The following is a 12,098-nucleotide window of genomic DNA, read 5'->3' as shown; positions in this document are numbered from 1 at the left end:
ACGCGTACCAATATTTAATAAAAACATAGAGAAATAAGATTTTCAGCTTGTTAAATTAACATGTTGAATGCCGTGAGGGTCACCGATGACCAGCATCGCAAATTACACATACCTGAATAATTAAAAAAAAAACGATAGAAAAGCATTATTTGAAATAATATTGCTATCGTACAAATAATATAAAATAGCAAATAGAAAGCTTGAAATTTTGACATTTTTAAATTAATTGTTCCTATTCTTAAAAATTAAAACTTTAGTAGGTTTCACAATAGATGTCCACTGCGGCATTCAAGTGTTAATCACTTTATATTGACACGATGTTTTATTTTACTATCATGAAAATTAAGTAATTATAGAATTTAAAAGTTGTATAGTCGGGGAAGGAATTTAACCATAAAAGAGCAGTAATTAATACCAATTTAACGCAGGAGTAAATTAACTTCTGAAAAGCTCGTCTACTTTTTTATATAGTAAATTAATATCATTTAACAGTTTCAATTAACGTAAAAATCTGAACATTCCAATGTCTATAAATCGAAAATAATCGCAATCTGGAGGATCATAGTGGCCACGAGTATTCATCGGGTCGAATTTAATGCTGAATTCTCGAAAATGATTTTTCCGATTTATTGAACCGGATAACCGAATGAATCCAATTAAACCGGCCCCAGGGAATTTTCCAGGAATCGTGTCTGTCTGGTGCGCAAAAATCAGAGAAATTCATCGAATTTATTTCTGTCTCGCGTTAAAAGTGTCACCTGACAATTTCGTTGCTGTAATAAACTTACAAGTGTAGTAAAAAACAATAACATGTGATTTTCAATTTTTATTTTCTACGTGATTTCCTTGGAACGATAAAGAACGGATGTAATGGTTGTTTTCACCCTCTATTTTGCGTCATCATCCCGACTGTCAGGCACAAGTGTGTGCTTCACATGTCAATTTGCGTAGCGCCGTGTAAATAAAAAAAGAAGAACGGTGAACGCGATGACGGGTCTCAACAACGTTGCTCCATGATTGTCACAACAACGACTATCGATCGACTATCGAAATTAGTGCACGAGTATCGCGACTGCACCCTTATATTTAGTCAGCCACAGTTTCGCTCGATGAATTATTCATTATGTGTTGGGTTGACTTCCCTAGCGTTCGATTGCATTAAAAAATTACAAAACAATAATATGTTATTGAATGAAACACGCGATTTTCTCGAATACACTCCTGATAGCTGAACATATTATTTTTTCACGATGACTTTTCTTTCAACCGTACATCGTTCTTTAAAGGACGCCTAATGAGCGTACAATTTTTCTCATTAATTTAATTCAACCCTCTCATTAGATAAATATCTATAATAATTTACTAAAACCCCGTATTTTGATAATTTATAGATTTAATAATTCAGAGTATTACACTCTAAAATTATTGATTAACTTGTAGAATTTTCGATAGGTGTCACGAGATTTCTTCAGACATATCCTCTAAAAAAATGAAAGAAAAAGGAAACGGAGTTAAAGTGTTTTACAAGTGTTGATCTGAAAGGAGACATTTGACGTGTTGCAATTTGGATAATCGTGTCGGTCGCGTGTCACACTCGATTACCGCCATTTGCAGGCCAGATTTCGATCGTCACGGAAACGTTTTTCCATAATGATGTCAAGAATCATGGTGTATCGGTGACACGCGTCGTTGATATCGCGGCCAGATAAAAACATCTCGCTCCACCCCCTCTGTTGGCTAGGCTTTCCTATAGGGTTCTGCAGGAAACATACGGCCAGAATAACGAAGGGCGGGCGTGCAATTCAGAAGCTATTATAGGCACGCGGTTTATTTCGACACGTGTCCTTACGGGGCTGAAATTGCCGTCGTTTGGTATCCTAAGTGCGGACTTCCGACGTGTAAGCCGCAAATCGCGTAGCACGTTTTCACTAATTGCGACGCTGATTTATCGTAAATTCCCCACTCCTCGTCTTTCCACGATTCAGATTCCTTGGAATGAAAATGTGGTTCTTCCAAGATTTTTTATTTCAGTTTTATTTAGTCAGCACCTAGCTTTTTTTTTATTATCAAAGCATCATTCTAAGAAATATAATTCATGAATTCTTGTTAAAAAGACAAGTATTCCTCGCTAACTATGTACATATGTGACGTTTTTAAAAGGAAATGTACTTTGCATTTAATTCTGTGCCCAAATGCACGAGCGTGTGAATCCATTCCAAAATGACGAAAATTATTACCTAAGCATCAGTAGCCAGTAACAACGTCGTGAAAAAAAAAACTATCCTACCGAGGGGATGGGGTAGATGCAAAAGAAAAAAGCACGAAGAAAGAGAGAAATCGTGTACCAGCACGTATTAGCGGTGGTGGGCATGTAAGTTAACCCCGGTAACTGGTGGAGGACACGAGCGAGGAGCGTGGCCCCTGTGGGGGGTTACGCCATTGGGGGTGTTCGTTATATTCCGAGTCCTTTTGAAAGGGTCACGTGCCCGTGGCGTTCCCCTCGAGCCGATATCGTATTTGTACAACACGCATCCATTATTGCAATCCGGCTGTTTGTGTGTTTAGCGCGTCCTTTGTACGACGATCCATCGGCTTTGCTGCCCTTCGCGTACGATTTCTTTCGCTGGTACACCACCCTCGCAGCTTTTCGCACACTTGTCCCGGCTTGTGTACGAGCGAAACGCGCTCGGGCCCGGCCCGTTATATTGTGCCGTGAAACAATGAGAGTACTCGCGATCGGCGGACCACTCGACGGAAGAGTAGAAAACGAGTCGGCTCTTTCGTTTCGCCAGATCACGTGGGAAAAAATATCCTCTCTTTGGAGGGAATATGGATACGGTATGGTGCTTCAGAACGAGCATGAGAGAAGTCATGTTTCATGGGTCTTTGAGAATTTTTCTGGGATCAAACTTAATTTCATGAGATATTCGGGTTGGTCCATATGGGTTAATAAGTTATGCTTCATAGAAAGGATTGTATAAAGAAAATTTGATGACGATTTTTATAATACATTTTATTCAACTGCCCACTACTTTAAATGGATAGACAAAAAAACAAATCTTAACACTATAAACTTCTTAACTAAAAGAAACTAGTGCAAAGTTTGATTCGGCTGGCAGATCGGAGCAAAGTAATTCGAACGATGCGCTCGAGTTGCGCTCACCATGGGTGGCTGCGGGCATTTCGAAGCAAGCTCGATCCTCTAAATAGCGGAACATTATCCTATCTGGCGCGGTGGAGGAGGTGCGGTGTGTACCTGCTCGGTCGGTCGGATATCATCCAACTTGGGTGCACGAGGGCCAAGCCACGGCGCGCGGTGTCGTGTCGAGGTTCGAGCGTGGATGATGGGATGACGGACCGCGGGCGTGTCCGAGTAGCCGATAGCAGGCGCGTGATCGGGAGACCTCCCGGGGCCGACCACCCTCGAGGGGCCACGAGGGTCGACTTGTTAGCCAGACACAACGGGCTCTCGAACTAACGGACCGCTTCTCCGGCGACGACAGCTCCGTGCCGACAATGTTTCTGCCAGAGACCCACAACCGGGTTCTGCTGGACGCTTTGCATCGGCCGTCTGCTCGCCACTTCTCTTCGTATTCCACGGCCTCGTGACTCTGCCGGAAGATCGCCGATTCGTTCCTCTCGTATTCCAACTGGCGAACGAGACTTCGTTGGCGACGTTTTGCTCGCTTCCGCGGATCTTTGCTGCCGATCGAGCCAGCCTTTCGTTCGATGGCTATTCAATACGAATCAGATCAACTTCAAGGTACACTTACGAATCCGAGTTTTACGTACCTGGTCCTTGAATGTCAGGCCATGAATGTCATTTTCCTCGGTGTCAAGTTTATTTCCAACTCAACTGTTTTTCATCTGACTGAGAAATAAGATTTTCGATCGATCAGCTGATCAACCCAGACGTTGGGAAAGGACGAAATTCAGCGCGGCATACCGCAACGACGATCGCGTCGATCGAGGTTCTCTAATCGAGATCGTACTCCGGTAGTATTTTTCTTTTTTTCTTTTCGACTACCGCACCGCTTGATTGAGCTTCGGTGAAAAGCATTCAATTTATACGAGAGATATCTTGATCGGAGGGCGAGCGAAGAATGTACCTTCATTAAGCCCGGGTTCGACGAACACGGTTTCGCTTTCGCTCGAAACCTCGAATAATAACATTTTTTCGTAGAGGGCCTAGAAGCCCACGGAATACCTCGAAAATTTGTTTAACGACGCCGGGCCCCTTTGAAAACACTGGGACCGATCAATGACGACCAGATAGTAATACATCTACCGGTGGCATCTTGAAACTTCACCGCCGCTTCTGAAACTTGTATGTAGTTCACATCCTATTCAAAAATCGAGCTAACGACCGCATTAAATTATTTTGAAAACCTTCGTTCATCAACCGATGGTTAGGTTTCTGATTGAGGCAAAATAGCGACAGGGAACGGACGAAGATCTCAAAAGGACCATCTTACCTTCATTTTGATAACTCTTCATGTTCTGGTAAACGGTTAGGATTCGAACGCTCGATTTCGACGATGAATTCGATTCAGACATCGAATACCGTACCGAACGGAATATCTTAGGACACCGCCCACAGGCATGCTAACGAAGTTTAAGGTCATTATCCTCGTTTTAATTAATGACCACTCTCGTCTTCTTCCGTCCGGCCTTACTCTCGCTCTCTGTCGTTTCTGATGGTAATCGCCACCTCCTGTCTTCCTTTTTCCTTTCGTTCAAGTACACGAGACGTGGGTCTTCTTTTCCTTCGTTTGTATTTGCAACAGAATAGATTCTAGCAAAACTTAGCAGAACTTAGAAATGTTAGAAGATGAAAAAATTATACGAACGAGTCGCCTCTTCACGGAAGGCGACTGGTCCGAAAGCTGATTCGCACGATGGTGAGTGTTCGGTTTCCGGTTGAGGCCGCATTTCACCGGGGGCCGGAGCGGTCTAAGCGTAATCAGCGCAAGCACGCAAATTAAAGTCTCTCCCGTCAGTCCCGACCTCCCTTCGCGCGTCCCACTGACCTGATTTCGTTTCCACGCGAAAAAGAAAGGAAAAAAGGAAACAAGAAGCCGACGAGCATCGAGCAGGGCCACGTCCGGACAAGCAGCGAGAAAGAGGATGATGATAGAGAGCGAGTAAGAGAGGAGGCGAAGGGCAGGAAGAAAGATGACAGAGGGAGAGAGAAGAAGGAAGAGCCAAGGAGAAAAGAGAGAATACTCGAATGAGCCCTGAACGAAGAAGGAAAAAGGAGCGAGAAGAGAGTAGAAGGGGTTCAGAAAGAGACGGAGAGTTTTAAGGGAGCGAGTCGAACGTAGAGCGGGAAAGAGAGAAAAAAGGGTCAAACTCGTTTTCGTTTTCGTCGCTAATTAGACTCGTTAACCGCCTCTCTTGTGGCGTAGCAGGCGTAGCCATAACCGGGCGACTTCTCTTCGGCTCTCTCTGAGAGGCCGCCTTGAAGCGAACGGAACGGCCACCAATGTGCTCGGAGGCTAGTTTGTTCTCGTCGCCCAGTCCTCCAGGGTGCGTTCGCCTTGATCGCCCCTCTTGGCTATTCGACATGCGTGCTGCACGCGAAATTGCAGCTGCAACACTCGGCTCCGACCCCTTTCCGCCTCCCTCGTCCTCTTGCTGGTGGTGACCGATTGCTTGTGTGCAACACGCGTGTCAGGGAAAAGCTTTGAGCTACGACGCGACCCTGGTGCTCTCTGCTGCTGGTGGTAGTGGTGGTGGTGGTGGTGGTGTTGATGGTCACGGTGGAGTTCGCACAGGATAGCCGGTTATCCGCTGATACTTGTAACGCCGAAATTACGTCGGCAATATGTCGTTGCGATAACGACACAGGTGGTCGAGTTACGTGTGGTACACTTAGGTCTCATTACGTCCCGGAGGACCGATTCGACGTCCCGATGACACCCATGATTGTATCTGTAGGTACATACGCTTTCGGGATCACGGTTATCCCCTCGCTTGGTGACGTTGACACGGGTGTCTCGTCGGTTCGGTGACGATCCCTTTCGAGCCACACTGACGATACCTGCTGGTACACTTGACCTTGTTACACCTGGAAAACTCCAGCTCGATGTAAATCATTGGACGTACACTGGTATCGCTATGATCCAGGACATCTTGATCCTCGTCAGAGCCGAATAGATGCAAAAATGACGATACACAGAAAAAGACTTGTACGATCGAGGGAAAACGTCAGTCGCCGGCTGTCTCGACGACGATGATGATTCTGAACGGCCTCTGTCACGGACGGTTGATCGAGTCCCGTAGACTCGTTCGTGAAACGACTCGATAACGATCTCGTCAGGACGCACGAGCTCGTTATCTTGGACAGAGTAACCGGTACCCGTGAAGAATCCCGCGAATTAACTTTTCAAACGGTCGTATTCGATGCGTCCGGCCAGTCGTTCGGTGCACGCGGTTGCAGCAACGCGTAATTGTCGCCTCTTGCCAGCTCCTTAGGCAACAATCGCGCCCACCTCGCGGCCGTTGTTGATCGCATCGCGATTTGAATTTCGCGGATTCCACGAACGGTTGAATCTGGTCGGTGGCTCTGGTAGAACGAGGATTCCTCGCGATCCTACCGATCGTACGATAGCGGAGAGGAATGAAGCACGCTTCGATTGACTCTGGACGTGGACCGAAATCGATGATCATCGAGAGAAAGATTACGAGCAAAAGTGGCCCTCCCGTGCGGGACGGAGACGAAGAAACGCGGGGATGATGAAGCGAAGAGGGAAAAAAGAAAGGTCGTCGAGGTAGCGTCGCTTGCACCGTGACAATAATTAATCACGTCGCCGATAAGACGTCGATGCTGACAGACGCGGATTGCTTTCACGAAGGGAACGGCCCTGTATCGTCTACCTCGAGGGAAATGGTTATGCCAGATCGGCATGCCGGTTCGTCGTGAATATGGCGAGACTAATGGTGGTGGCTACCTGACGGAGAAAAGGAAACGTACGAGCGGAAAGTCGACGGATCGGCGTTACCGATCTGGAAAAGTGACGGGTCACGCGTACGTCCTGGCAGTAGCCTGCTGTCTCTTGTGCTCTCGAACAAAGAGGAGATGTTTCTCTTCTCTTTACAGAGGATTGAGACGCTCGCGGGCTACCTGATCGCGCGGATACAGGAACGATAGAAAAGGAGGAACGATGGAACAGCGTACCGGAGGCTAGCCAACCTCGGTCAGATAAGAATCATTTTTCGAAAGGGAGCCAACGCGTATGATAAATGAACGGCAAGCCGATTTTCCAGCGGGACGTCCTTCAGCGAATCGATGGATATGAAAAATGAACGTCCACGCGTCGCACGACGCCGCACCGTATGTATGTGTGTGTGTGTGTGTGTGTGTGTCGGTCAGATTTTTGCCCGGAAACCGAGCGAGGTAAGATGGAGCTGCGTTTATCTGGAATACGATCTTCGCTTAAGCGTAGATTACATTGTATCTTTGGTCGCGGATGAATGATCTACTGCAAATGGAATCGCGTTTTTCGAGCTTCTGAAATTGCATCTATCCGACGTATCGATAAATTATACCGGAGAAATGATAATTTACGACGGACGAGTCTGCTTTTTCATTCGGATATTCTTCAATTACTCGGTCGAAGACGTTTCTGGTACGATCTGGAATAATAATGTCCAGTCTGGCTGATTTCAGTCGCGACAACCATGAACTATAATTTCAGCTGTCCTTGACGGTTGGTACGCGATCCACACGATACACCTTATGTGTTTCTTACATAAAGCGGACATTGACGTTCGCCATGGGGTCTAATACTCGCGGTGGGCGGCCATATTGGATCGTGATATGGGCCCGCAATTAAGGCCGAGTAGGCCACCCGGACGAAGGAGCGCGATAAGCTCAGGTTCAACGTCTCAGGGCTAAGCTTGACCTTCTTGGACCCCTGTTCGCTCGTTGCGCTTCCCAAAGCGGTCCGAGCTCGAGGTTAGGTCACGATTAAGCGCTGATTGGGTGGGCCTAATAACCGGGGACCGTGCTGTATGCAGAACTTTCACCGAGAATACTTCTCTCTTTCTCTCTTCCTTTCTGCTGCTTTTAAAGAATGACTTCGCGTGGCCGACCCTTTTACAAGCAACGACCAACCGTTTCGAGATTAATCTTATTATAAATTATGCAACGATTGCGACATATGAACAACTCAATTTTGAGCCCATTCGTTAGGGATCTTATTTATCAGTAGGAGAGGGATGATTTTGATTTGTTCAATTTTTTTGAGTAATTTCGAATCATTGACAATACGACACCCATAGAAACGCTACCTGGCTTACCCGAAACTCTATCGGACCCAAATCAACTTACTGTCGTCGAGTCAAGTAGAAAATCTCAGAGTTCCAAAACGACACACCCCCGTTGATCAGTTTTTGACGGCAAGGAAAAGAGCGAAGGATGGCTCCTTGGTCGGGTCCAGGATCGCGACACGGGACAAGGACAACGGCGAAGCTCACGGGTCCTTCAACCGTTGTCGCTGGCTGCGATCAGATAAACGAGCGAGCCTCCGCTATGCAAATTCTAAGCTTACTAATGAAGATTAAGAACGCTCCCGGCCAACGTAGAGTTCGCCTCGTTTCGAAAACACGCCGCCCCCTCTCGCTGTTTTTTAACGAACCCTCTGGACCCTCTCGATCACCGTGATTCCCGCAAACCGACCTACGGTTGCCCCATTGTCCCTGCGTATCGTTTTAATAGCGTCAAACCGGCGGACCTCCTACGGTGAAATTTCAACGACTATGAGGTAAAAATCTATCGGTCGAACGGCGCGATCCGTGAAATCCTGGGATCTCCTGTGGGGTTACGGTAGCCAGCCGAGATTATCATCTGTGGAACGGTAGCGGTGCTATGAGGGATTCCCTCTTAATAGCTGGTTGAATATTTCGGGCGTAACTGCTCGGTGCCGGGCATGCTCGACCGTGTCCCTTTCGTGGAAACAGCCGGTGGATCCGATCATTTAGCAATATTTCAACCACGTCCCCCGCTTCCACCCGTACGGGACCCTAATTTCGTGGCGCGAATAGGGACGTTCCTGCTTCCAGGACCCGTAAGGCTCGGTGTTTTTTTCACTTAATGAGAGGGAAGTAGAAAGATTTAAGGGACCGATCTAGCTGCTCGGAAATATGGGAAGCTTGAAAGGCCTCGAACAGGTGACCGCTAAGGTGGTCGATCTATTAGCGGCGGACAGAAAGGAATTTGATAGAAATACGGAGAGATTTAGAGGATGATTTCGTTGCTTCTTTTTTTCAGATTTAATAGCTACGATTATAGAAACGAAGTTTTTCTCGTTTCATTTTGGACATGATTTTTTTTATCTTTTAATCCTCGTAGTTCGAGAATATATATTTTCGAGAAAGAAAAGTTTCATTCTTCGTTCGCGATCCTTTCTAACGCACCGAGCGAAAGTGAAAGGGTCAAGTTGATCGACGCGCGGTTCAGGCAATTTCTCTACCGCCCACGCAACGGGCCCAATTAAAAAACGTCGATAATTCAAAGCGTGGAGAGTGTCTGTTACGAAGAAACGAGCTCACTCGTGCTGCTGCACCGACGATGAGACGTTACTTTACTACGGGCCGAGTCCGCAGCTGGAAGGGATCAGGCTAATCCTGGCGCAATAATTACACCCACGATGGAATTTATTCGCGGTTATCGCGAAACAAATGCAGCATCGTCGAGCAAGAGGGTTGGCTTGGTCCTTCTTCTAAGCGGCGCTAAAACCGCATCGAGAAATTCAGCCGCAGGCTGCTCCGCCATCGATTCGTTCCCCTGCGCCAGATGAATCACCATAGCTGAACTTATTTCCACCGGACCCATCCCATTCTCCTCTTCTGATCCTCTCTGGTTTTCGCTCTCTGTCTTTGTCTCTGCGTCCGGTCTGACCGTTTCGCTAGCGGGCCCGGTGGAGGCGCGCGAGGTGATAAATCACCGCGCCATAAACAACCAATATTTCTCGTCGAATGTTTACCGAGTACGCTTTAAATGCCTTGTTAAAACAAACCTACGCCCGCGCCAGCAAGCTGGACCCTTTTTGCCCTTCTTCGGGGCCCCTCTAACGTGGCCAAACCCGGACGGGTATATATCACGTGGCCGGCGTAAACTCTCTGACCCCGCGCGAAACCTCTCGGCGTCGATGGAAAAAGTCGACAGGGTCCACCGGCCACCTCGGTCGCGTCCTCTTTCGCTTCCCACGACCGATTTCTTTTTTCGCGTTACCTTCTTAAACTCCTTTTCACTTTAAACCGTCTATTTATAGGTAAAATATAGAAATTCGTTTTTATACGGTCGATCTCGATTCCAAAGAAACGTGTAAAATACACATCATTCATCTCTCGCTCCTCTGGCAGCATCCATTTAAGATTCTATTACTAAATTAAAATGTGGACGGTTATCTTGACTCATAAATAATCTCACCCCACGCGAAGGGAATTCATTCTTCGACTTCCATTCACTTAATCGTCGGGGAACCGCGTAATAATCGAAACTATTACGTTGAAAAACATGGACGACCCCCGCCACTTTGTACAAGACCACGACCAGCGCAAGCAATTTGAATGTTAATCGAGCCTGTCGGCTCCGTTCGGGCCTCGTTTACGAGCTGTTTAGAGGTCGATGATCGTAGATCGAGGCGTCCTTCGTGGAAAGTTCGAAAGCTGTTAGGAAAAGGGAGTCGATAGCTGGGCGTATCCCGTAGCTCAGTGGTTGATTGAGTTATTGCGCGTTAGAAAGGAGCCGAGTCGAAAGTCTCGTGGCCGTGCGCGGAGCCGGTTCAGAATGAATTTCGGGCCTGACCACGAAAGGCAAAGGCGAGATGAAATTAGCGATGAATAGCCTGCTCGTTGATGACCTACCGCTGAACGAGGACCTCGTTGGGCGAAAGGTTCGTTTCGCTACGCTACATTAAGTATCCTGAAATTTGTGCATTCGTGAAAGCTTTAATCCACGAAATTTTCGAAGTAGAATGAATTAAGGATCAGGCTGGACAGTCGGCGACGCACGGACCTTAAAACGGCAATCGTTCCAATTGCTATTCAATAAGATTTGAGTTTTACGTGTAGTGGTTTCAAGAATTCCATCGACCCGATCTGAAACGAAACATTTCCAACCTAACGCTCCCATCAAAAAGCATTTATATATCTATCAGTTTCGTCAGCTACGATTGCGGTTGCTAGTCTAAAAGAATTGTTAAGGTTTCACGTATTGCCCGAAGAATTTCGTGGGTATCTGATTTTCGAGCCGCGCGTAGAACAGGCGATAACCGAACGACACCCACGTGATTTATTTCGCGTTTCACGCGGCAATAAACGGCTGATTAAAAAATGAGAAAGATTTATCAAGCTCGTCCGCGGGTGTACCGGTCGCCTAGAGGCACGCACTCGTGGCCGGCGAGCTTCGAGACCAGATACAAGTTCGCTTGAAAAACACACTGTAGACACAGCGGACATGGCCACTGGCGGGTTATCAACCGATCAGAAGTAAATCTCTCGACCACTGTCAGCCAGCGTTCGACAGGCGCGATAGTGAATTAACTCCCGGAATAAATGGTGAGTGCCTCCTAGGACGGGATTCCATTCACGAAATTTCTCGCCGTTCGTTGCGATAAGAAAAAAATCCGCCTACTTCGTGGAAACATTTTGCACGCCTTCTTTTCCTTTCCTTTCTTCTTGCTCCTTTGTTTTTCCTTTTTCTGCCCACTTCGACGCTGAGCTTCGCTCCTCGTACCCGGGATCAGTGATCTTGATAAACGTGGACAGGAAAGGCGGGACTTTGCTCGTTCACCGTTCCCTCCTTTGCTTTACCTTCTTGGGTCGCCAGAGCTTCGGAACTGTGACGATTAATTTTGTAGGCGCAAGTTTGACGAGCCGACAATGTCTTAGAATGCTTCGCAGGTGAATGGTCGGGTCGATGGGAACGAATTTTAGCCTCTTCGCGCTAATGAATGAATATTCTTCGATACTAGGGTTTATTGATGATGAAATTCAAAATGAAAGGGGAATTTTCTTTAGCATCGCAAAAAGTAACTAATTTCAAACTATCATGTTTATGAGTCAGGCGACACTTATGATGATATTGAATT

The sequence above is a fragment of the Osmia lignaria genome, chromosome 13, assembly GCF_051020975.1.
Source record: "Osmia lignaria lignaria isolate PbOS001 chromosome 13, iyOsmLign1, whole genome shotgun sequence".
Lineage (NCBI taxonomy): Eukaryota > Metazoa > Arthropoda > Insecta > Hymenoptera > Megachilidae > Osmia > Osmia lignaria.
Note: the sequence above shows the minus strand (reverse complement) of the source record.